General features: G+C 43.3%; 1 protein-coding gene across 1 annotated transcript in view; it reads right to left on the bottom strand.

The window, feature by feature from the left end:
- Positions 1–5,174: 5,174 nt before the first annotated feature.
- The window catches only part of LOC142141217 (retinol dehydrogenase 7-like), a 41,323-nt gene continuing 21,193 nt past the window's right edge, over positions 5,175–25,304 (bottom strand). The window contains exon 6 of the mRNA XM_075199446.1: positions 5,175–5,997. The gene's annotated coding sequence lies outside the window, so the exon portion shown is untranslated. The remainder of the gene's footprint in view (positions 5,998–25,304) is intronic.

Genomic DNA, 25,304 nt, shown 5'->3' with positions numbered 1-25,304 from the left:
TTCCAATAGTGTTGTGTGCCACATGTGGCGCTATATTCTTTATGACAATACAGGGCAAATGTCACCTTATGTGTACTATTCATGTCTTAACTGCTGTTTTAAGTTGTTGTGCGGTTGGTAAGCAATTAAGATACTTAGAGCTAGATTTACTAACAGGCGTGTTGGTAAAACCGCCAATTTTCGGCGAGTTTGGCGGCGGTTTAACCATCTCCGGATTTACTAACGGTAAAACTGCCGTCCACACGGCCAGAAATGACTTTTTTCAAAACCACCAATTTAGAAATCGCCATGACAATTTGAACAATGTTGAACATGCAAACAGCCAGATTTACTATTGAGGGGTTTGTCAAACCGCCGGAAAAGCGCCAAAATAAAAGAGCTGCTTGTGATCGGCGAGATTGTTCAAACAGCATTCTGTCGGAGCTCCGTGTTTTCCCTCCCTTAGGATGTAAACTCACATGAGCAGCTCTTCCCTCCTGTCTCCTTACCATTCTTCTGCTCCTTGTTTACTACATCAGCCAGCCTGGAGTTTCTGAAGTATTGGTATTTTTGTTTATTGGTTTGTACTGTTTTACCCTGTTTAGTCTACTGTTTGTACTGTGCATGGCGCTGCGGAAACCTTGTGGCGCCTAACAAATAAAGGATAATATTAATAATAGTAAAGAAAAGATAAAAGTGTGGTGGTTTTTGAAACATTTTGATTTGTGGAACTACAGGTCCCAGTCAGCCATGGATGTCAGGGCATGTTGGCCCTTGTGGTTCTCCAAGTGCCAACATGCCCTAGCTGCCGTGGGTATGCTGTTGCTTGTAGTTATACAAGCAGCAGCATGGCCACAATATTTTGGACAACCTGGCTGGCTGGGACTTGTAGTTCCACAAAACAAAATGGCGCGGGTTTGTTTTTTGTTACACCTTTTTTTGCCATTATTACCCTACACCCAATGCCCAGGGTTGTAGGAAGAGCCCTAGTGTTATCAGCACTGGGCTGGGTGTCTCTAGTGGGGGGGGGCCCGCTTGTTATTTTCGGCGGACCCCACTCCCTAGGGAATCCAGCCCAGCGCTGAACAGCCTGGGGTTGGTTAGTCATTATGGCAGGGGGACTCCTGCCACATGTCCCCTCTGCTATAGTGCCTCCAACCCTGGCTGGTTTGCCTAGTGCTGGTTAAGTGAAAATCAGGGGGACCCCACGCAAAATTTTTCCCCGATTTTCACGGGACCAGCAGTAGTCAGGCAGCACTAGGGTTAAGAGTGAATAGAGGGGGACCCCACGCTTTTTTTTTTTTCAACTTTTATCTATTCTTTAACATTTTAACACTGCCAGGGCAGTGTAACAGTGATGTGTTTCTACAACACGCTGCTATCAAGCAGCGTGTTGTATCTGGCGTGTTTTGAAGCAAACTCTCCTGAGTTTGCTAACTCGCAGCCTCATACATTTGAGAGCTGTATAGCTGCAGTGGCAAACAGTCGGGAGTTTGATCTCTGGCGATTTTGCAAGTAGCGATTTTGACAGACGCAGAACTCTGGCGATTTTTTAACACTTTTATCTTTTCTTTACTATTATTAATATTATCCTTTATTTGTTAGGCGCCACAAGGTTTCCGCAGCGCCATGCACAGTACAAACAGTAGACTAAACAGGGTAAAACAGTACAAACCAATAAACAAAAATACCAATACTTCAGAAACTCCAGGCTGGCTGATGTAGTAAACAAGGAGCAGAAGAATGGTAAGGAGACAGGAGGGAAGAGCTGCTCATGTGAGTTTACATCCTAAGGGAGGGAAAACAGACCGGCATGGGGGGGGGGCAGATAAGGCAAGTGGAGAGCGAGTGGAGTTTGTGAAGGGGTTATGTGGATGATTGGTAGGCTTTAAGGAAGAGGTGGGTTTTCAGCGCACGTTTGAAGGAGCACAGAGTAGGAGAGAGGCGAATGGAACAAGGGAGGTCATTCCAGTGAAGGGTGGCAGCACTGGAAAAGTCTTGGATTCTGGAGTTTGAAGAGGTGATAAGAGTGGAGGAGAGGCTTCGGTCATTAGCTGAGCGCAGGGAGCGTGCAGGAGTGTGAATGGAAAGAAGGTTAGAGATATAGGGGGCAGTAGAGTGGGAGAGAGCCTTGTAAGTGGTGGTGAGGAGTTTGAAAAGGATTCTGTAGGGGAAGGGAAGCCAGTGTAAGGCGAGGCAGAGAGGGGAGGCAGAGGAGGAGCGGCGTGAGAGGAAGATGAGTCTTGCGGCCGCTTTGAGTACAGAGCGGAGGGGGGAGAGATGGAAGTGGGGGAGGCCGGTGAGGAGGAGGTTGCAATCATCCAGGCGGGAGATAATGAGTGCATAGATGATAGTCTTGGTAGCATCCTGAGAGAGAAAGGGACGGATGCGGGCGATGTTGCATAGTTGGAAGCGACAGGCTTGGGCAACGGAGTGAATATGGGGGGCAAAAGAGATGGTGGAGAGGCAGTCAGATACACGAGAGAGGAGGGTGGAAGAAAGATCAGGGGAGGAGATGTAGAATTGAATGTCGTCAGCATAAAGGTGATACTGAAGAACAAGGAGGAGGAGATGAGAGCACCAAGGGAGGAAGTATAGAGCGAAAATAGTAGAGGGCCGAGAACAGAGCCCTGCGGGACTCCTACAGGGAGAGGGTGGGGGGAAGAGGAGGAGCCCGACATGGATACAGAAAAGGAGCGGTTAGCGAGGTATGAGTTTAACCAGGCGTGTACAGAGAGGCCGAGAGAGAGAAGAATTTGCAGCATGAGGGGGTGGTCCACGGTGTCAAAGGCTGCAGAGAGGTCAAGGAGGATTAGTAGGGAGAAGTGACCCTTGGATTTGGCCGATAGGAGGTCATTAGTAACCTTGGCCAGGGCAGTTTCGGTGGAGTGAAGAGGACGGTAGCCGGATTGGAGAGGGTCAAGGAGGGAAAAGTCCGAGAGGTGTCTGGCGAGGCGGTAGCAGACGATCCGCTCAAGTAATTTGGAGGCATAGGGGAGCAGTGAGATGGGGCGATAATTAGCGAGAGAATTGGGGTCAAGATTGTTTTTTTTAAGGATGGGAGAGATAAGGGCGTGTTTAAAAGAGAAGGGGACTACACCAGAGGAGAGTGATAAGTTGAAGAGGTGTGCAAGGTAAGAGCAGACAGTGGGAGAAAGAGAGCGAAGGAGGTGGGAGGGGATGGGATCGAGAGGACAGGTGGAGGGAGGAGAGGAAAGAATAAGGGAGTGAACTTCTTTCCCTGTTGTGGGGCAGAAGGAGCACTAGAGTTGGTTGCTAGAGGGAGGGGAGGCAATGAGGGTGACGGGAGAAGGGGAGGAGGTGTTCAGTCTGATGGCCTCAATTTTGGACGAGAAAAAGGTGGCAAAGTCAGTTGTGGAGAAGGAGGGCGGGAGAGGAGGGGGAGGGGGAGAGAGGAGGGAGTTGAAGGTGGCAAAGAGGTGTCGGGGGTTGGAGGACTGAGAAGAAATGAGGGACTTCAAGAAGGATTGTTTAGCGAAGGAGAGGGCGGAGTAGAAAGAGGAGATAATGAATTTAAAGTGAAGGAAGTCAGCTAGGGAATAAGATTTCCTCCAGAGGCATTCAGCAGTGCGAGAGCACCTTTGGAGGAAGCGGGTGAGTTTGGAGTGCCAGGGTTGGGGAATAAGGTGGCGTCGGCGGATGGCGGAGGTCGGCGCAACAGCATTAAGGACAGTAGTGAGGGAGATGTTGTAGAGAGAGGCCGCCTGGTCAGGACATGCCAGGGATGGAAGAGGTGATAGGAGAGTTTCAAGAGAGGAGGAGAAAGAGGAAGGGTCAATAGCATCAAGGTTGCGCCTAGTGAAGGTGGCTTTAGGCGAGGCGGGAGTAGGGGTGGAGGACAGAGTGAAGGAGAGGAGATGTTGGTCCGAGAGTGGGAAGGGAGAGTTGGAGAAGTCAGAGAGATCACAGAGATGAGAGAAGACAAGGTCGAGGGAGTGACCAAGACAGTGGGTGGGGGAGGAGGTCCACTGAGTGAGGCCTAGAGAGGAGGAAAGGGCAAGCAGTTTGATGGTGGCGGGGTCAGAATGGTTGTCAACGGGGATATTAAAGTCGCCAAGAATAATGGAGGGGAGGTCAGAGGCGAGGTAGTGGGGGAGCCAGGCAGCAAAGTTGTCGAGGAAGAGGGAAGTGGGGCCCGGGGGACAGTAGATGACGGAGACACGGAGGTGGATAGGGGAGAAGAGAGCAGATGGAGTAAACTTTGAAGGAGGAGAAGGAGAGGGAAGGTAAGGAAGGAATTACCCGAAAAGTACAGTTAGGGGACAGGAGGAGGCCCACTCCACCTCCTGGGCGCTCATCCGGTCTGGTGGAGTGAGTGAAGGAGAGGCCCCCATAGGAGAGAGCAGCAGGAGAGGCAGTGTCAGAAGAAGTTAGCCAGGTTTCAGTGATGGCAAGAAGATTTAGAGAGTTGGAGATGAAGGCCATGGACCAGAGCTCTTGTAGTATGACAGGCAGTGTAACAGTGATGTTTTTATACAACACCCTGCTAGCTCCATACCATAAAATGGTACCTAACTTTTTGGGCTAATTTAAGGAGATTCAGGATATGGGTGTCGCTCATGGCTGATGTCTTTTCTGCTGCATCATCAGACTCTTGCACAGCCCAAATATAATGAGGCACACATAGCCAGTAGAGGTGTGATAGAGCGTGCCTTTGGACTATTGAGGACCAGGGTCAAGTGCCTTGAAAAATCTGGTGGTATGCTTAGGTATGTGCCTTAACAGGTGTATGATATTGTGCTGGCTTGCTGTCTGCTACATAATATGGTTTCACATTAACTTTGGCCACAGATTATTGCAGTAGATGGTGAAAAGTAGGGGTCCGCTTCCCATCTGGTGATGTACAGAGCACAGAGGGGAGGCAGATTAGAGACCGTCTCATTGTTAATTACTTTACATGTAAGTGCACACTAGTGAAAACATTTCTTGGTACAAAATGTTTTGATGTGAGAGCAATGGTTATTTATTTAATTTTTTAATTACAGTTTGAAACCTTGAAAGGGTAGTGTGTACTCCTCGTGGTAAATTTGAACGTCATTGTTAAGTTAAAGTCAGATGTGAATGTGTACAAGGAATTTGTGCATTGCTTTTTGTAAGCAGTATACTCTTGTTTAATTGGCATAAAAGAAAGACTGTTAGCATTGAAATGTAACCGCATTTATTGCAGTGTAAGCATAAACTGAAAATGAACATTGCATACACATTCTCAAAAAAATAGAAATTGCTTTTTACATACGTGTACTTGTGCAGTAACAGGCTGGAGAAAGTGCCCAAAAAAATAATCAAGATTCAAAATGGAACAGGTGTGGTATATAAAACATTTGTTTTTAACAATTTTAAACATAAACCACAAGCTTTAGGCTACCTACACCTTTTGGCAGGTACATCTGCACCTCTGGAGACACTCTCTCCTCTCCCTGGGCCACACCTGGTGCGAGCACCTCTCCTTGGATGTGTACTCTGGACTGATCTACTAGGCGTGCTAGCAGTACTGGTTGTGGCCATTGACATTGGGACGGGGAAACGGGAAATTATTTCATGGTGAATTTTCCCTGCCATCCTATTTACATTAGCATTCACCTCCCTTACAGTTGTGTGTAAGGCCTCCACAGCACCAGTCATTTGGATCATCATTACATTTGATTGCTTAATAGCTGTAGCAATACGATTTAACGCTGCAGTATCTGACTATTGGTGCGGTGTGCATGCCTCAAATGCCCCACTATATGCAACATATGCCTTGTTTGTGTGTCCATGAACTGGGATTGGAGTAGTTGGAATTTTGCAATGGATTGGGCCATTTCTCTCCCTATATCCAATGTAGGAGGTGCAGTTTGCTGCTCTTCGGTGTGTTCTACAGGCCCAGATGATTGATCCTGGAGGGTAGACACAGGGGCATCCACAACTTGGAGGGTGATTACTCTATCATCCTCTATGTGCGGTGACATTTCCAAGGACATTTCCAAGAACGCTGAGCTGCCTGATAGGAAGACGGACCTGTGTTTGAAAAACCACGGTAATTATATAGGATATAATATGTTTGTATATTGCATTCTGGACACTGGATAGAAAAGAATAATCTTTTTCAACTACAGATTATTTAACAATGTCTGCATTCCTGATTACTTGTCCTATGCAACCTGCTTAAGGATGCAATTTTTTTTTGTGGATTAAACATTCTCATTTGGACTATGTTTGGGTGAGGGGGATAGAAAAGCAAATTATTTGTGTAACACCCCCCTAGTGGTGTTCTAGTAAAACCCTGCACTTCAGTGAATACAGGAGTGGTCACCTAGAGGGTAAGCTAGAAGTTTATAAAAAGTTACATAAACTGTTTACCATGGTGATAACCCAGCCCAGCCTGTGAGACTAAGGGGTAAATGTATCAAAGTGCGATTTTGCAACTCCAGGGATTTTCTCGGGAGAGTTGAAACTCGCCGATGTATGAAGCTGAGATTTCATGCAAAATCGCCAGAGTTCTGCGTCTGTCAAAATCGCTACTTGCAAAATCGCCAGAGATCAAACTCCCGACTGTTTGCCACTGCAGCTATACAGCTTTCAAATGTATGAGGCTGCGAGTTAGCAAACTCAGGAGAGTTTGCTTCAAAACACGCCAGATACAACACGCTGCTTGATAGCAGCGTGTTGTAGAAACACACCACTGTTACACTGCCCTGGCAGTGTTAAAATGTTAAAGAATAGATGAAAGTTAAAAAAAAAAAAAAAGCGTGAGGTCCCCCACTATTCATGCTTAACCCTAGTGCTACCTGACTACTGCTGGTCCCGTGAAAATTGGGGAAAAATTTTGCGTGGGGTCCCCCCGATTTTCACTTTACCAGCACTAGGCAAACCAGCCAGGGTTGGCGGCACTATAGCAGGGGGACGCGCGGCAGGGGTCCCCCTGCCATAATGACTAACCAACCCTTGACTGTTCAGCGCTGGGCTGGATTCCCTAGGGAGTGGGGTCCGCTGAAAAAAACGAGCGCCCCCCCCCCTAGAAAGAACCAGCCCAGTGCTGATAGCATTAGGGCTCTTACTACTACCCCTGGGCTGTGGGTAGTAAGGTAATACAGCGAAAAAGTATGAGCTTACGCAAGTAACGTAGCTCATTGCGCATGCGCAACGCTACTTGCGTAAGCTGTATTTACTGTATTACATGACAGGGCCAGTGTAACAGTGATGTGTTGACAACTCACTGTTACAACACAGGAGAGTTTGCCAAACACAGGAGAGTTAGCTAAACTCTGGAGTGTTTACATCGCTCAAAATCGCCAGAGATGACCAGCGATTTTGAACATAAGTGTTAAAATCGCAGCTTGATACATTTCCATTTTTTTTTTTTAAAACTTGCGGGTAAACACCCGCGATTTGCCGTGATTTAAACACGCTGGCAAACTCGCACTTTGATACATTTACCCCTAAGTGAAAGGAAGGAGGGGCTGTCATTAAGGGGGGATAGAGAAGAGAGACACAGGAGTAGAGAGAGAGGAGACACAGGAGAGGAGAGATGGTAGCTGGGGACCTGGGGGGACAAAGGGGTGGAAGCTCCCAGGCTCCCCCAGCATTGCCTGGAAGTCTGAGCGTGGTGACTGAGCCAGTGCAAGGAATGTGTGCCCTGGATGAGGGGGAGAACTCCATGTCACTATAGAGAAACCAAAAGAGAGGGGGACACTTCGCATGGAAGAGACCCTGGAGGAGGGTTGCAACAAGAGGCATGGTAGCTGTATTGTCATAGCCTGAGGCTGGGAGTACACAGAGTGAAGTGTCAGAGCCAACAGGAGACATCATCCCACAGAGCAGGGGTGAGTTGCAGTTGAGAGCTACACAGAGTGTTTCAGAGCTGCATGGAGGAGAAGCTGCCTGCCTGTTAGCATCCATGTAAGTGCCCCTGCAGAGGAGAGTGACGTATGGAGTGTAAGAGAAATAACATTAAGCAATGTGCTGGAGAGAGTGAGGAGCTGTATATATATTTCTTTATTGCTGCAACCATTATGATTATCGTGCTGGAGGAAGAGGAGTGTAAATAAAGAGTTCAGTTTATCATAGAGATGGTCTGGCGCCCAAATTATTGTGACTTCTATTACACTGCACCAAAGTGACATCCCATGTGTCCCACTAACTACAAAGAAACACCTGCATGTGCAGGGACCACCTGATCATTTACACCCATGCCCATCAGCTAGCCAGGGCTTGAGAAGGAGGTGTACTGTGTACCCTTTGCACACCACACTACACACAGTGACAGGGGGTTACATTTGGATACACAAATATGATGGTGCTGGCAGCAAAATGCTGCAAGACAGTGCTTTTGGGTAAGCTAGTTTCTATTTTAGTTCTCCCTCTGTGTAGTACATGATGTTTTCATTGCAAACCATATACAAATCAAGATATATAACATTTACACCAACATTTGCACATACAAACATCTAACACCATGTTTCTCCCCCAAACAGACTACACGCACCTGCTTGTTCTTCAGGGAAAGAATCCCTCACAGAAGGTGAAGGTGTAGACCTTGGACTCGGAGTGGAGTAACTTACAAGCCATGTGTACTTGCAAAACTGTTAGAGTAAAAATTGCAAATAACTCACCAGCTAGTTGGCCATACAAAGGTGCATCTGTATCCTGCACATTGACCCCCTCTACAATTTCCCGGGGCAGTATCTTCCGCAGTTCCTCCTCATATGTGGTGTATTCCACACAAAGTGGGGTTCCACCACCTATTCCTCTTGCTGCCTTCCTTTCCTCAGCCATTTTTTCCTTAAGTCTCCTCTTTATATCTGAAAATCTTTTGCGGCAGTGAGCCACTGACCGCTTTAATGTCCCCACCACGTTCACCGCCTCACATATTTGGCCCCATAATTGATGACCTGAGCGGAGTACGGGCAGCCAGGTTCCCTAATATTAATTCGTAGCAGGGAACAATATTTTGCACTAACACACAATTCTCTTCATGAGAAAATCTCACATTCCTCCCTGACTTTTCATCTTCCTGCCCTGTCCTGTCTCCTCTAACCCTTCCTCACCTTCCTCTGTCCCCTCCAGCTCCATCTCCCTCTCCTCAACCTCTGCCCCCCTCCCATCTCTGGCCATAATGTCTAGTAAGACACAAAAAACAAGTAACACTGAAGTACTGACAAACACTAAGGACAAACTAGACTAACTACTGAAACACTCACAACACACTCACACACAAGTAACAGAGACAAGGGACTAGACAAATACAATAATTACAAGACAGAAATTAAATCAGAAAATCAAGGCACAAGACTGTAAAAGAACACCGGACTACTCACAGTCCAATCAGAAATCGCAGAACAAGACCCCTCAAAACCAATTCTCTCAAACCTAAATCCTCCAAGGTCCTATCTCTTTTCTCCTCAAAACCCTATCAAAGAAAAAGTGGCAGGCCAGTGATTTATATAGGGCTTGTGATGTCAAATCTCCTGACATTTAAAGTAGCCAATAGTAAAAGGCCATGATACAGGTGCTTTTTTCAAAAAACCCGCCATCACATGAAACCGCCGTAATTTAAAGTAAAGCTCCATGTTCAATTCAAAGCCACCGGTGGCTTGGAGCATTACATCCTGCTGTGACATCGCCGGCGGCTTCAACTTGAAGCTGAAACTCGCCCATTCGTAAATCCAGCTGTTTGCCATGCAAACCCGCCGGAAAAATGCGGCGATGCATGGCGGATCAAACACGCTGAGCATCCCGCCTGATAGTAAATCTAGCCCTTAGTGTTGTATATACATTCAGAGTTTTACAACAAGGCCACTTTTGCTAATAATGCAAATTAATTTAAACCAGAAATAAAATCATACAGTATTGTACAGTTCAGTGCACATAATATAATTCTGGTTTTATAATATAACCCTGTTCTTCGTATTTATTACAATTAACAAAATACATGAATCAAGAAAGAAAACGCATTCATTACAATAAGCTTATGAATCTACAGTGTAATATACTTTTTTTTTTTTTTTTTTCTTTGCTCTTTAAAGATTCAACATCATCTGATCATTTGGAATCGAGCAGCTCTGTTGAACACCAGTGGGTCTATGCATGGAATATTATCTGAAAAGTAGGACATAGCTAAATTTAGATCTGATCATTTATATCCAGTTATAAAATGTAGAGAGCCTAGCTATAGGACCGTTATAACTAGAGATGGTCACTGACCCCCGTGTTTTGGTTTTGGATTCGGTTTTGGATCTGGATTACCGTCGTGTTTTGGTTTTGGTTTTGGTTTTGCAAAACTGCCATTGCGTGTTTTGGTTTTGGTTTTGGTTTTGTTTGGTTTTGTTTTGCTATTTTTTAGGAAAATCCATGTTTTTGGGCCTAAATTAACCCAATTTAGTGCTCCAACTGTTTTAGAGACAAGTAATCTAATTGTTGAGGTAATAAATCATCCAAAAAAACAGTTTAATTCTTCGTTGGTAGGCCTATTCTACACACAAAACAGATTGTCTTCCTCTCCATCTATGCATATTGGCAATGCAGCCATCGTCTTTGAATGTATATTACACCCTACACTTATAGTTAAATATGTAAAGAAATGGAAAAAGCCAGTTTGGTTTCTGTCTCTCTAGGCCCCCCTCCACTTGTATAAAATACTAAAAAATTCAGCCATTATAGACTGTACAATATTAATTGACATGGAGAAAGACAGTTTGGTTTCTGTCTCTCTAGGCCCCCCTCCACTTGTATAAAATACAAAAAAATCCAGCCGTTATAGACTGTACAATATTAATTGACATGGAGAAAGCCAGTTTGGTTTCTGTCTCTCTAGGCCCCCCTCCACTTGTATAAAATACTAATAAATTCAGCCGTTATATACTGTACAATATAAATTGAAATGGACAAAGGCAGTTTGGTATCTGTCTGCATCAGATCCTCTCTCCACTAGGAGTAAAATAGAAAACTATTCAGCCGTTATATAATCTAGAATATAAATAGAAATTGAGAAAGGCAATTTGGTAACTGTCTGCATCATAATCATCAACATCATCATTAGCGCCCTCGTCGCCTACACAAATCTCCCCCTCATCCTCTTCTAATTCCAAAGTGGCATCCTCAATTTGGGTATCACCGGCTACACTCGGGCTATTAAGGCACACATCAGCAGAATGCTCACGATTAGACATCCCACTGTTGGATGGACTCTCCACAGGGATTGTTGTCATTTGTGAATCAGAGCAAATATTCTCCTGTAATGCCTCACTGTTATCTTGCAGCTCGGCTTTGACGCGTAACAGTAGTTGTGCACCAATTGTAGGCTGGGTAACTTTTTGGGATCTGCCACTAATAGCCAAAGGTGAAGGCCTCATTCTCTCTTTGCCACTGCGTGTGTAGAATGGCATGCTTGCAATTTTTTTTTTATCGTCACTTAACTTTTGCTCAGTTACACTTCTTTTTCGCTTCAATACAGTAAAAAATTTTTTGTTTTTTGTTTTTTGCACTAATTTGAAAACACTCTGTTGTTTGACATCGCCTTGGCCAGATGACGTACTGGGAACACTAACATCAGGACTGGTGACAGAACCTGGTTGCTCATTCAGATCATATGTGGACTGCTTTGAATCCATTCTGAGCGCAAACCACTGGGGAGTGCTAAAAATTATTTAGTAGATACTGCTGACAGATATGACTTTTGAGAGCCAGAAATATTAATGCACAATTAGGGAGGACACCCCAAAAGCACTGAGGAGTGCTAAAAATTATTTAGTAGATACTGCTGACAGATATGACTTTTGACAGCCAGAAATATTAATGCACAATTAGGGAGGACACCCCAAAAGCACTGAGGAGTGCTAAAAATTATTTAGTAGATACTGCTGACAGATATGACTTTTGACAGCCAGAAATATTAATGCACAATTAGGGAGGACACCCCAAAAGCACTGAGGAGTGCTAAAAATTATTTAGTAGATACTGCTGACAGATATGACTTTTGACAGCCAGAAATATTAATGCACAATTAGGGAGGACACCCCAAAAGCACTGAGGAGTACTTCAAATTATTTAGTAGATACTGCTGACAGATATGACTTTTGACAGCCAGAAATATTAATGCACAATTAGGGAGGACACCCCAAAAGCACTGAGGAGTGCTAAAAATTATTTAGTAGATACTGCTGACAGATATGACTTTTGACAGCCAGAAATATTAATGCACAATTAGGGAGGACACCCCAAAAGCACTGAGGAGTGCTAAAAATTATTTAGTAGATACTGCTGACAGATATGACTTTTGACAGCCAGAAATATTAATGCACAATTAGGGAGCACACCCCAAAAGCACTGAGGAGTGCTAAAAATTATTTAGTAGATACTGCTGACAGATATGACTTTTGACAGCCAGAAATATTTATGCACAATTATGGGGGACACCCCAAAAGCGCTGGGGAGTGCCAAATATGAAGAAAAAATAATAAACCTCTATCCTCCTCTCTGCACTAGCAATTTTGGTTAGAGCAATTGCAAGAACAATATTGTATTCTCTGTCCCTGCTCTAATTAGCCTATGACTACACCCTGCTCTCTCCCTCTGTCAAATGGCGATGGATTGCTGTGGAGGCGTGTATTTATAAAGTTGAAGTAACGCGAGAACCGAGCCCCGAGATCTGACGACGTCACAATTAGGGATGAGCGCACTCGGATTTATGAAATCCGAGCCCACCCGAACGTTGCCGATCCGAGTCGGATCCGAGACAGATCCGGGTATTGGCGCCAAATTCAAATCTGAAACTGAGGCTCTGACTCATAATCCCGTTGTCGGATCTCGCGATACTCGGATCCTATAAATTCCCCGCTAGTCGCCGCCATCTTCACTCGGGCATTGATCAGGGTAGAGGGAGGGTGTGTTAGGTGGTCCTCTGTCCTGGTAGATCTCGTGCTGTGCTGTTTAGTTCTGTGCTGTGCTGTTTAGTTCTGTGCTGTGCTGTGCTGTGCTGTGTTCTGCAGTATCAGTCCAGTGGTGCTGTGTGCTGTGCTCTGTCCTTCTGAGGTCAGTGGTGCTGCTGGGTCCTGTGCTGTGTCCTGTTCAGTCCAGTGGTGCTGTGTCCTGTGCTCTGTTCTTCTAAGGGCATAGTTATTTCCCCAATATTCCCCTGTGTTTAAAAAAATAAAAAAAAGTTATTTAAAAAAATACCAAAAACTACTTTAATTTTTTTTAATTACCACAAAATTTGCACAACCAATCCTGCAGTATAAGCCCATTGGTACTGCAATATTACCAAGTTCACACATTCAGCAGTAAAAGTCCAGTGGTACTGCAATATTACAAAGTTTACACATTCTGCAGTATCAGTCCAGTGGTGCTGTGTCCTGTGCTCTGTCCTGCTGAGTTCCGTAGTGCTGCTGGGTCCTGTGCCGTGTCCTGTTCAGTCCAGTGGTGCTGTGTCCTGTGCTCTGTGCTTCTAAGGGCATAGTTATTTCCCCATTATTCCCAAGTTTTTAAAAAATAAAAAAAAAGTAAAAAAAAAATTACAATTAAAAATTAAAAAAAAAATATATATAATTATAACCAAATTTGCAAAACCAATCCAGCAGTATAAGTCCATTGGTACTGCAATATTACAAAGTTCACACATTCTGCAGTATCAGTCCAGTGGTGCTGTGTCCTGTGCTCTGTCCTGCTGAGTTCCGTAGTGCTGCTGGGTCCTGTGCCGTGTCCTGTTCAGTCCAGTGGTGCTGTGTCCTGTGCTCTGTGCTTCTAAGGGCATAGTTATTTCCCCATTATTCCCAAGTTTTTAAAAAATAAAAAAAAAGTAAAAAAAAATAAAAAATTTAAAAAAATAAAAAAATATATAATAATTATAACCAAATTTGCAAAACCAATCCAGCAGTATAAGTCCATTGGTACTGCAATATTACAAAGTTCACACATTCTGCAGTATCAGTCCAGTGGTGCTGTGTCCTGTGCTCTGTCCTGCTGAGTTCCGTAGTTCTGCTGGGTCCTGTGCCGTGTCCTGTTCAGTCCAGTGGTGCTGTGTCCTGTGCTCTGTGCTTCTAAGGGCATAGTTATTTCCCCATTATTCCCAAGTTTTTAAAAAATAAAAAAAAAGTAAAAAAAAATAAAAAATTTAAAAAAAATAAATATATAATAATTATAACCAAATTTGCAAAACCAATACAGCAGTATAAGTCCATTGGTACTGCAATATTACCAAGTTCACACATTCTGCAGTATCTTGTGCTACATATAATGGAGACCAAAAATTTGGAGGATAAAGTAGGGAAAGATCAAGACCCACTTCCTCCTAATGCTGAAGCTGCTGCCACTAGTCATGACATAGACGATGAAATGCCATCAACGTCGTCTTCCAAGCCCGATGCCCAATCTCGTAGTACCGGGCATGTAAAATCCAAAAAGCCCAAGTTAAGAAAAAGTAGCAAAAAGAGAAACTTAAAATCATCTGAGGAGAAACGTAAAGTTGCCAATATGCCATTTACGACACGGAGTGGCAAGGAACGGCTTAGGCCCTGGCCCGTGTTCATGACTAGTGGTTCAGCTTCACCCACGGATCTTAGCCCTCCTCCTCCTCCCCCCCCCTACAAAAAATTGAAGAGAGTTATGCTGTCAGCAACAAAACAGCAAACAACTCTGCCTTCTAAAGAGAAATTATCACAAATCCACAAGGCGAGTCCAAGGATGTTGGTGGTTGTCAAGCCTGACCTTCCCATCACTGTACGGGAAGAGGTGGCTCGGGAGGAGGCTATTGATGATGTAGCTGGCGCTGTGGAGGAACTTGATGATGAGGATGGTGATGTGGTTATTGTAAATGAGGCACCAGGGGGGGAAACAGCTGATGTCCATGGGATGAAAAAGCCCATCGTCATGCCTGGTCAGAAGACCAAAAAATGCACCTCTTCGGTCTGGAGTTATTTTTATCCAAATCCAGACAACCAATGTATGGCCATATGTAGCTTATGTAAAGCTCAAATAAGCAGGGGTAAGGATCTTGCCCACCTAGGAACATCCTCCCTTATACGTCACCTGAATAACCTTCATAGTTCAGTGGTTAGTTCAGGAACTGGGGCTAGGACCCTCATCGGTACAGGGACACCTAAATCCCGTGGTCCAGTTGGATACACACCAGCAATACCCTCCTCGTCAACTTCCTCCACAATCTCCATCAGATTCAGTCCTGCAGCCCAAGTCAGCAGCCAGACTGAGTCCTCCTCAATACGGGATTCATCCGAGGAATCCTGCAGCGGTACGCCTACTACTGCCACTGCTGCTGTTGCTGCTGTTAGTCGGTCATCTTCCCAGAGGGGAAGTCGTAAGACCGCTAAGTCTTTCACAAAACAATTGACCGTCCAACAGTCGTTTGCCATGACCACAAAATACGATAGTAGTCACCCTATTGCAAAGCGTATAACTGCGGCTGTAACTGCAATGTTGGTGTTAGACGTGCGCCCGGTGTCCGCCATCAGTGGATTGGGATTTAGAGGGTTGATGGAGGTATTGTGTCCCCGGTACCAAATCCCGTCGAGATTCCACTTCACTAGGCAGGCGATACCAAAAATGTACAGAGAAGTACGATCAAGTGTCCTCAATGCTCTAAAAAATGCGGTTGTACCCACTGTCCACTTAACCACGGACATGTGGACAAGTGGTTCTGGGCAAACGAAGGACTATATGACTGTGACAGCCCACTGGGTAGATGCATCCCCTTCCGCAGCAACAGCAACAGCTGCATCAGTAGCAGCATCTCCAAAACGCCTGCTCCTTCCAAGGCAGGCAACGTTGTGTATCACCGGTTTTAGTAAGAGGCACAACGCTGCCATCCTCTTAGAGAAACTGAGGGAAATAATCTCGCAGTGGCTTACCCCACTTACACTCTCCTGGGGATTTGTGGTGTCAGACAATGCCAGTAACATTGTGCGGGCATTAAATATGGGCAATTTCCAGCACGTCCCATGTTTTGCCCACACCATTAATTTGGTGGTGCAGCATTACCTCAAGAGTGACAGGGGTGTGCAGGAGATGCTTGCGGTGGCGCGCAAAATTGCTGGACACTTTCGGCATTCAGCCAGTGCCTACCGCAGACTAGAGGCACATCAAAAAAGCATGAACCTGCCCTGCCATCACCTCAAACAAGAGGTTGTGACGCGCTGGAACTCCACCCTCTATATGCTGCAGAGGATGGAGGAGCAGCAAAAGGCCATTCAGGCCTACACAGCCACCTACGACATAGGCAAAAGAGTTGGGATGCGCCTCAGTCAAGCGCAGTGGAGACTGATTTCCGTGTTGTGCAAGGTTCTGCAGCCATTTGAACTTGCCACACGAGAAGTCAGTTCCGACACTGCCAGCTTGAGTCAGGTCATTCCCCTGATCAGGCTGTTGCAGAAGCAGCTGGAGAAAGTGAGGGAGGAGCTGGTAAGCCATTGCGATTACACCAAGCATGTAGCTCTTGTGGATGTAGCCCTTCGTACGCTTTGCCAGGATCCGAGGGTGGTCACTCTTTTAAAGTCAGAGGAATACATTCTGGCCACCGTGCTCGATCCTCGGTTTAAAGTGTATGTTGTGTCTCTGTTTCCGGCGGACACAAGTCTACAGCAGTGCAAAGACCTGCTGGTCAGGAGATTGTCCTCTGAAGAGGACCGTGACATGCCAACAGCTCCACCCTCATTTTCTTCCACATCTATGGCTGCGAGGAAAAAGCTCAGTTTTCCCAAAAGAGGCACTGGCGGGGATGCTGATAACATCTGGTCCGGACTGAAGGACCTGCCAACCATTGCAGACATGTCTACTCTCGCTGCATTGGATGCTGTCACAATAGAAAAAATTGTGGATGATTACTTTGCTGACACCATCCAAGTAGACATGTCAGACAGTCCATATTGTTACTGGCAGGAAAAAAAGGCAGTTTGGAAGCCCCTGTACAAACTGGCTCTATTTTACCTGAGTTGTCCCCCCTCCAGTGTGTACTCGGAAAGAGTTTTTAGTGCAGCGGGGAACCTGGTCAGTGAGCGGCGAAGGAGGTTGCTTCCTCAGAACGTTGAAAAAATGATGTTTATAAAAATGAATAATCAATTCCTCAATGAAGTACAGCACTGCCCTCCAGATACTACAGAGGGACCTGTGGTTGTGGAGTCCAGCGGGGACGAATTGATAATGTGTGATGAGGAGGAAGTACACACTGTAGGGGGAGAGGAATCAGAGGTTGAGGATGAGGACGACATCTTGCCTCAGTAGAGCCTGTTTAGTCCATACAGGGAGAGATGAATAGCTTTTTTGGTGTGGGGGCCCAAACAAACCAATCATTTCAGCCAAAGTTGTTTGGTAGGCCCTGTCGCTGAAATGATTGGTTTGTTAAAGTGTGCATGTCCTATTTCAACAACATAAGGGTGGGTGTGAGGGCCCAAGGACAATTCCATCTTGGACCTTTTTTTTTTGCATTATATGACCAATCAACAGTCGTTTGCCATGTTCAAAAAGTAAAACCAAATTTAAAAAAATTCAAGAAATTAAACCAAAAGTAAAATGCCCTGTCATAATTTAAAACAAGAGGTATTGACGTGCTCTAAAACTACTGTATTGTTGTTTATATTTTATAAACACTACACTTGAAAGCTTGAGTCTTTCAATAAAAAAGTAACTGTCCATTGCACGAATATTTGCAACAGGGACAATTTTAGGGTTAAGAAAGTCAACTAATAACACTTCGACGCTGTCTGTCTTTATAAACACTACACTTGGAAGTTGGAGGAGGTATTGTGGCCCCGGCACCAAATTTACTACCGGGGCCACTCCACTGTGCAGTCCATATTTAGGTGTATCAGATATTAAACAACGGTGACAGTTGATGCCCAATTTTTTAATTATATTGTGGCCTCGGTACCAAATTGTGTACCGGGGCCACCACACTACGCAGTCCATACCCTTTTTTGGTGGAATTCTGACACGTGGAGGGTTTTTTAATTATATTGTGGCCTCGGTACCAAATTGTGTACCGGGGCCACCACACTACGCAGTCCAGATACTTGTTTGGTGGAATTCAGACCAGTTGAGGGTTTTATTATTATATTGTGGGGACCACTCTATCTATACCACACTACAACTCTATACCACTCTATTTAATACTTTAATTCTATTTAATACTTTAATTCTATTTAATACTTTAATTCTATTACTAATTACCATAAAGAGGAACTGCCGCTTCTATTTAATACTTTAATTCTATTAGTAGTTACCATAAAGAGGAACAAAATAAACCAATTTTACCAAAAGTATAATATGACTTAGACTTACAAACACTACACTTGAAAGATGGTGCCTTTAAATGAAAAAGTCAGTCTTCATTGCACGACTATGTGCAACAGGGACAGTTTTTTGGTTTACAAAGTCAACCAATAACACTTCGACCCTGTCTGTCTTTAACATACTTGATGGGATCTCAATGACGAATTGTCTGTACCATGTTTGGAGGAGGTATTGTGGCCCCGGTATCAAATTGGGTACCGGGGCCACCCCACTACGCAGTCCAGATACTTGTTTGGTGGAATTCAGACCAGTTAAGGGTGTATTTATTTTATTGTGGCCCCGGCACCAAATTTACTACCGGGGCCACTCCACTGTGCAGTCCATATTTAGGTGTATCAGATATTAAACAACGGTGACAGTTGATGCCCAATTTTTTAATTATATTGTGGCCTCGGTACCAAATTGTGTACCGGGGCCACCACACTACGCAGTCCATACCCTTTTTTGGTGGAATTCTGACACGTGGAGGGTTTTTTAATTATATTGTGGCCTCGGTACCAAATTGTGTACCGGGGCCACCACACTACGCAGTCAAGATAGATAGATGCGTATCATAGATAAAGTACATTCAGTGGTGTGGGGCAAATTGAAAAATATTCAAAATGCACTGACATTATCAAAAACAAGAGGTTGTCATTTATTGGTGCGAATCATACAAGTTGATGGTTTTCTTATTATATATATTGTGATGACCCACTCCTCTACGCAGTCCAGGTACATTTATTGGTGCGAATCATAAAAGTTCAGGGTTTTTAATATATATTGTGGTGACCCACTCCTCTACGCAGTCCAGGTACATTTATTGGTGCGATTCATAAAAGTTCAGGGTTTTTAATATATATTGTGGTGACCCACTCCTCTACGCAGTCCAGGTACATTTATTGGTGCGATTCATAAAAGTTCAGGGTTTTTAATATATTGTGGTGACCCACTCCTCTACGCAGTCCAGGTACATTTATTGGTGCGAATCATACAAGTTGATGGTTTTCTTATTATATATATTGTGGTGACCCACTCCTCTACGCAGTCCAGGTACATTTATTGGTGCGATTCATAAAAGTTCAGGGTTTTTAATATATATTGTGGTGACCCACTCCTCTACGCAGTCCAGGTACATTTATTGGTGCGAATCATAAAAGTTCAGGGTTTTTAATATATATTGTGGTGACCCACTCCTCTACGCAGTCCAGGTACATTTATTGGTGCGATTCATAAAAGTTCAGGGTTTTTAATATATATTGTGGTGACCCACTCCTCTACGCAGTCCAGGTACATTTATTGGTGCGATTCATAAAAGTTCAGGGTTTTTAATATATTGTGGTGACCCACTCCTCTACGCAGTCCAGGTACATTTATTGGTGGGAATCATACAAGTTGATGGTTTTCTTATTATATATATTGTGGTGACCCACTCCTCTACGCAGTCCAGGTACATTTATTGGTGCGATTCATAAAAGTTCAGGGTTTTTAATATATATTGTGGTGACCCACTCCTCTACGCAGTCCAGGTACATTTATTGGTGTGAATCATACAAGTTGATGGTTTTCTTATTATATATATTGTGGTGACCCACTCCTCTACGCAGTCCAGGTACATTTATTGGTGCGAATCATAAATGTTCAGGGTTTTTAATATATATTGTGGTGACCCACTCCTCTACGCAGTCCAGGTACATTTATTGGTGCGATTCATAAAAGTTCAGGGTTTTTAATATATTGTGGTGACCCACTCCTCTATGCAGTCCAGGTACATTTATTGGTGCGAATCATACAAGTTGATGGTTTTCTTATTATATATATTGTGGTGACCCACTCCTCTACGCAGTCCAGGTACATTTATTGGTGCGAATCATACAAGTTGATGGTTTTCTTATTATATATATTGTGGTGACCCACTCGTCTACGCAGTCCAGGTACATTTATTGGTGCGATTCATAAAAGTTCAGGGTTTTTAATATATATTGTGGTGACCCACTCCTCTACGCAGTCCAGGTACATTTATTGGTGCGATTCATAAAAGTTCAGGGTTTTTAATATATTGTGGTGACCCACTCCTCTACGCAGTCCAGGTACATTTATTGGTGCGATTCATAAAAGTTCAGGGTTTTTAATATATTGTGGTGACCCACTCCTCTATGCAGTCCAGGTACATTTATTGGTGCGAATCATACAAGTTGATGGTTTTCTTATTATATATATTGTGGTGACCCACTCCTCTAGGCAGTTCAGGTACATTTATTGGTGCGAATCATAAAAGTTCAGGGTTTTTAATATATATTGTGGTGACCCACTCCTCTACGCAGTCCAGGTACATTTATTGGTGCGAATCATACAAGTTGATAGTTTTCTTATTATATATATTGTGGTGACCCACTCCTCTAGGCAGTCCAGGTACATTTATTGGTGCGAATCATAAAAGTTCAGGGTTTTTAATATATATTGTGGTGACCCACTCCTCTACGCAGTCCAGGTACATTTATTGGTGCGATTCATAAAAGTTCAGGGTTTTTAATATATTGTGGTGACCCACTCCTCTACGCAGTCCAGGTACATTTATTGGTGCGATTCATAAAAGTTCAGGGTTTTTAATATATATTGTGGTGACCCACTCCTCTACGCAGTGCAGGTACATTTATTGGTGCGATTCATAAAAGTTCAGGGTTTTTAATATATATTGTGGTGACCCACTCCTCTACGCAGTCCAGGTACATTTATTGGTGCGAATCATAAAAGTTCAGGGTTTTTAATATATATTGTGGTGACCCACTCCTCTACGCAGTCCAGAAAGATACCTTGTTGCAACTTTTGGACTAATAACTATATTGTGAGGTGTTCAGAATACACTGTAAATTAGTGGAAATGCTTGTTATTGAATGTTATTGAGGTTAATAATAGCCTAGGAGTGAAAATAAGCCCAAAAACTTGATTTTTAAACTTTTTATGTTTTTTTCAAAAAAAATCCGAATCCAAAACCTTAAATCCGAACCGAGACCTTTCGTCAAGTGTTTTGCGAGACAAATCCGAACCCCAAAAATAACGAAAATCCGGACCCAAAACACAAAACACGAGACCTCAAAAGTCGCCGGTGCACATCCCTAGTCACAATAACGTTCGGCCTCGATTTGGATTCGGAATGGGCGGGAGAGTACCGAGCTGCTCAGCTCGGTACTCGGATACCCAAAGTTCGGGTGGGTTCGGTTCTCGGAGAACCGGACCCGCCCATCTCTAGTTATAACATGAAACATATCCCTGTTACATTTATTCCATGTTGCTAAGAGCCGTACTTCTCCTATATTGCATTTTAAAATCTCTGTTCTTCCTCTTATATTTTCAGTGGTCTAGGATTATATTTACTAAACTACAAGTTTGAAAAAGTGGAGATGCTGCAGATAGCAACCAAGATTCTAGCCGTCATTTTGTAGAATGTGCTAAATAAATGAGAACTGGAATCTGATTGTTTGCTATAGGCAACATCTCCACTTTTTCAAACCCGCAGTTTAGTAAATATACCCCCTGGTCTTAGAAACCAAATTAATCATCACAGAAAATGCTATTGCTTGCTTGCCATAATCTTCATGGTGTCATTCTTTAAATTACCTTTTTATTTAAAATGGATTTTTTGCCATATTTTCACAAATTTATTTGCAAATCTAAAACACCTACAAATGCATATAATACATATTCATGATATATGTTTGTATACTAAAAACTGCAAGAATTGAGCATGCATGTGTCTAATTGCCAGGAAGGTATTTAGGATATGATATATTTGAAATGTATTTGGATATAGAGGATTTTCAGAGAAATCTGGCAATATGCATTGAACAATTTCTAAATGATTTTCTGAGTGAACAGAACTGTACTGACGTTCAAAGCAAATGTGTACAACCACTTTGCAGTACAACATATTACTTTCTGGCTATTATCGCCTAGTGATGGTGTTTTCTGCAGATGAATATCATTATAGTTTGTAGTTCTCCAGTCACAAGCCCTATGTAACCAGGAATAAGTGCGTTTCTGTCACTATAAATTTCATTTTAACTTTATAACTGGATAGGAATCTATTGCCATTAATCAGTTAGCTCAGAGATATCAGCCATGAAGAAAATACTGAAATATTGGCCTAATAATTATGAAATCTCTGTCTTGGCATTAACAAGGGATGTGTTTCAAACCTAGCATTTATCAGGTGAACTATCTAGAAATCAGCCAAAATGTCAGTATAATTATCATAATTACCTTTAATATCACCAATTGAAGAACACAGACAGCTCCATTTATCACCACAAATAGTCCAATGTAATTGAAAGAGAACTAGCATGAAAACATTGGGGTGGGGGGCAGTTCGATGAAATGCCAAAAAAAGCATAAATACAATAATAATCCATTTTCTTTTGAGTATGGGGAAAACTTTATCACTACGAGCCGCGGCGGTGCAAACCACCGCGATTCACTTACCAGCCGCATCCCGGTCATCGTCATGACGACCGGGACGTCGCTTCTGGTGATGTCGTCCCGACCGTCTCCTGGGCAACGGTCGGGATGCCAGCTTAGTTGTAGCGCCGCGTTCTGGTCTTAGACAGTGCCGGGCATGTGCGCAGGTTAAGTAAATTATTTTCATTAGCCCTTAGGGGCTTGTCTAATTAATTAGGCGGCTGCTGGTGTGGAATATCAGGGCTCACCACTAGGCTGCCATTGGTCCATTTCTGTATTTAAGGCAAGCAGGGCATAGGGCATAGCCTCCCTGCCGATTATAGTTTCTGTTCCAGTTAGCTCATCTGCTTCTGCCCGTTCTGCTGAAACTTTGGGTTGAATTACAGTGCATGACCCTTGGCTTGTTTATTGGATTTGATTGTATGCTGATTGCTCTGACCTCTGCCTTGTTACTCGGATATATAAATGAAAGCAACTGTTTTACTGACTGCTGAGTTACTGCACATTTCATGTTTGCATAAGTGTCACAAGCTGGGTAGATCTGATGGCCTCACCTGCCAGTTTCAGCACTGCTTCGTTGGGAGGCACAAAATCTAGACATGCCTCAGGTCTTCACCAGAGATCTGGGTTTAGCTGCTGAGATGTGCAGGTTGCGGCCCTCCCAGGTGCGGTGAACAATCAAAGTCGTGCTATCCAAGGTCAAAACCGAGTTGGCAAGATAAGGTACCGAAGGACGAGGCAAAGGAATCGTCAGGAAGCCAGAGTTCAAACCAGGAAACCAGGATGGGTCGAAGGGAGAATACGAAGAGGGTAGTCAGGCAAGCTGGGTCAAATCCGAAATAGACAAGTAAGGAAGGCATGGCAAATAATGTAGCCTAAGAACTAGAAACTAGATGCTCTGGCACCTTAGTGCTGTCAGAGTCTAGTTTACATACATGCTGCCCCTTCCTCTTTGGTGGACGTGGGGTCAGCGGTCAGGTCAGCTGCCCGGCAGCATTTTCCTAGCAACAAAGACGTTATATTCGGGCTCATGCACCAGAACTTCCTGTTATCATTGTAAGTAGCGTTCCGCTGCTAAGCAACGTGACCACCAGAACGAAGAGAAGGCGTCCGTCCCCGGCTATCCAAGGTCAAAACCGAACGGGTAAGATAAGGTACCGAAGGATGAGGCAAAGGAATCGACTGACATGAGTTTGACTTGTGAAGTGACAATAGTCTTTTGAAAGTAACTAGGCCCAGTGACAGATAACATCTCTGAGGCTTTACAGTGGGTGTGTAAAGACTAAGGTGACTCCACTCACGGCAAGTTGTTTCAGATTGCTGTATCTGAGGCAGAACAATGTCAATGTCATTTGACATATGGACATAATTGTTCCTTATTTAATACTGTGATAAGTGTATTGTTTCTCGTATAATTACATTTTTTCTGTGGCCCCTATTGGTGTGGAAATTTTGTTTCATTTTTGAGGCAGGCTGGGCGTTCGTGACAAGAGCTATTCACAATTACGATAGATAGACACATAGATAGATAGACACATAGATAGATAGATAGATAGATAGATAGATAGATAGATAGACACATAGATAGATAGATAGATAGATAGATAGATAGATAGATAGATAGATAGATAGACACATAGATAGATAGATAGATAGATAGATAGATAGATAGATAGATAGATAGATAGATAGATAGATAGGTCCAAACCAAATAGAAATGTCAAAAACTGATGAGGCTGTCTGATACAGTCACAGAATAATGTTAGTTTGGGGCGGAGTAGGTTTAGTACAGAAAGCAAATAAATCTAAGTTTAGTGTAAAATGTGAAGAAGTGTGGTAATCTGGTAGAATAGCCTATGTAGGGTAAGAAAGTGGTTTCAGAGATTTATTTTAAGATATTTTTATAAGTCAGAATATTCTTACACAGAAATTCTGAGTTAGATGTAAGCAACACCTCACTGCCTACATATAGCCCAAAGTAATACAACATACATGCAAGTACACTCCCATGTCTTACAGAATATACTTCAAGATATATAGATTTAAAACACAAATAAGCGATTTAAGATAATTAAGCTATTCTCAATCAATATGACAATTAGGTAGTTAGCTATTTCTCCTTAAGTATGTTACAATTACACTAAAATAACATGTAATCTTAGCAGTATGTGTGAAAGGTCATTTTAAGTTTCTAGGCTGGGATTACCCACAGGAGATATTAGCTTTTTTCATCTAGGGTAAGTTGCAGTAATGAAGCAATGTGATGAATTGTTGTAGGTTACAATACATTTGTACTATTGTCAAAATGTTAAGAAATAAGCATTTATAGCAAATTATTATTATTATTTTTTTTTAAAAAAAAAGTGCTTTAGAAAGTCTGTACAATCTCATTAATGAAAAATAATAATTTCATTTAATATTTTAAAGACAGTAACTAAAATAAGAGTGGTTAAATGTAACCGCTTTTTGTGCATGACTTAAGCATTTTTTAGTAACACTACTATGTAACAAAAGCCTAACACAGGAGATATCACATGGCCTCGGTTAGTGTGTTCAGCTATTATATGCTGACTGGATTAACTTCCTGGATCCCATGT

This window comes from Mixophyes fleayi, chromosome 2 (genome assembly GCF_038048845.1).
Source record: "Mixophyes fleayi isolate aMixFle1 chromosome 2, aMixFle1.hap1, whole genome shotgun sequence".
In the NCBI taxonomy this organism is placed as follows: domain Eukaryota; kingdom Metazoa; phylum Chordata; class Amphibia; order Anura; family Limnodynastidae; genus Mixophyes; species Mixophyes fleayi.
Note: the sequence above shows the minus strand (reverse complement) of the source record. Positions and strands in the feature narration are given on the sequence as shown.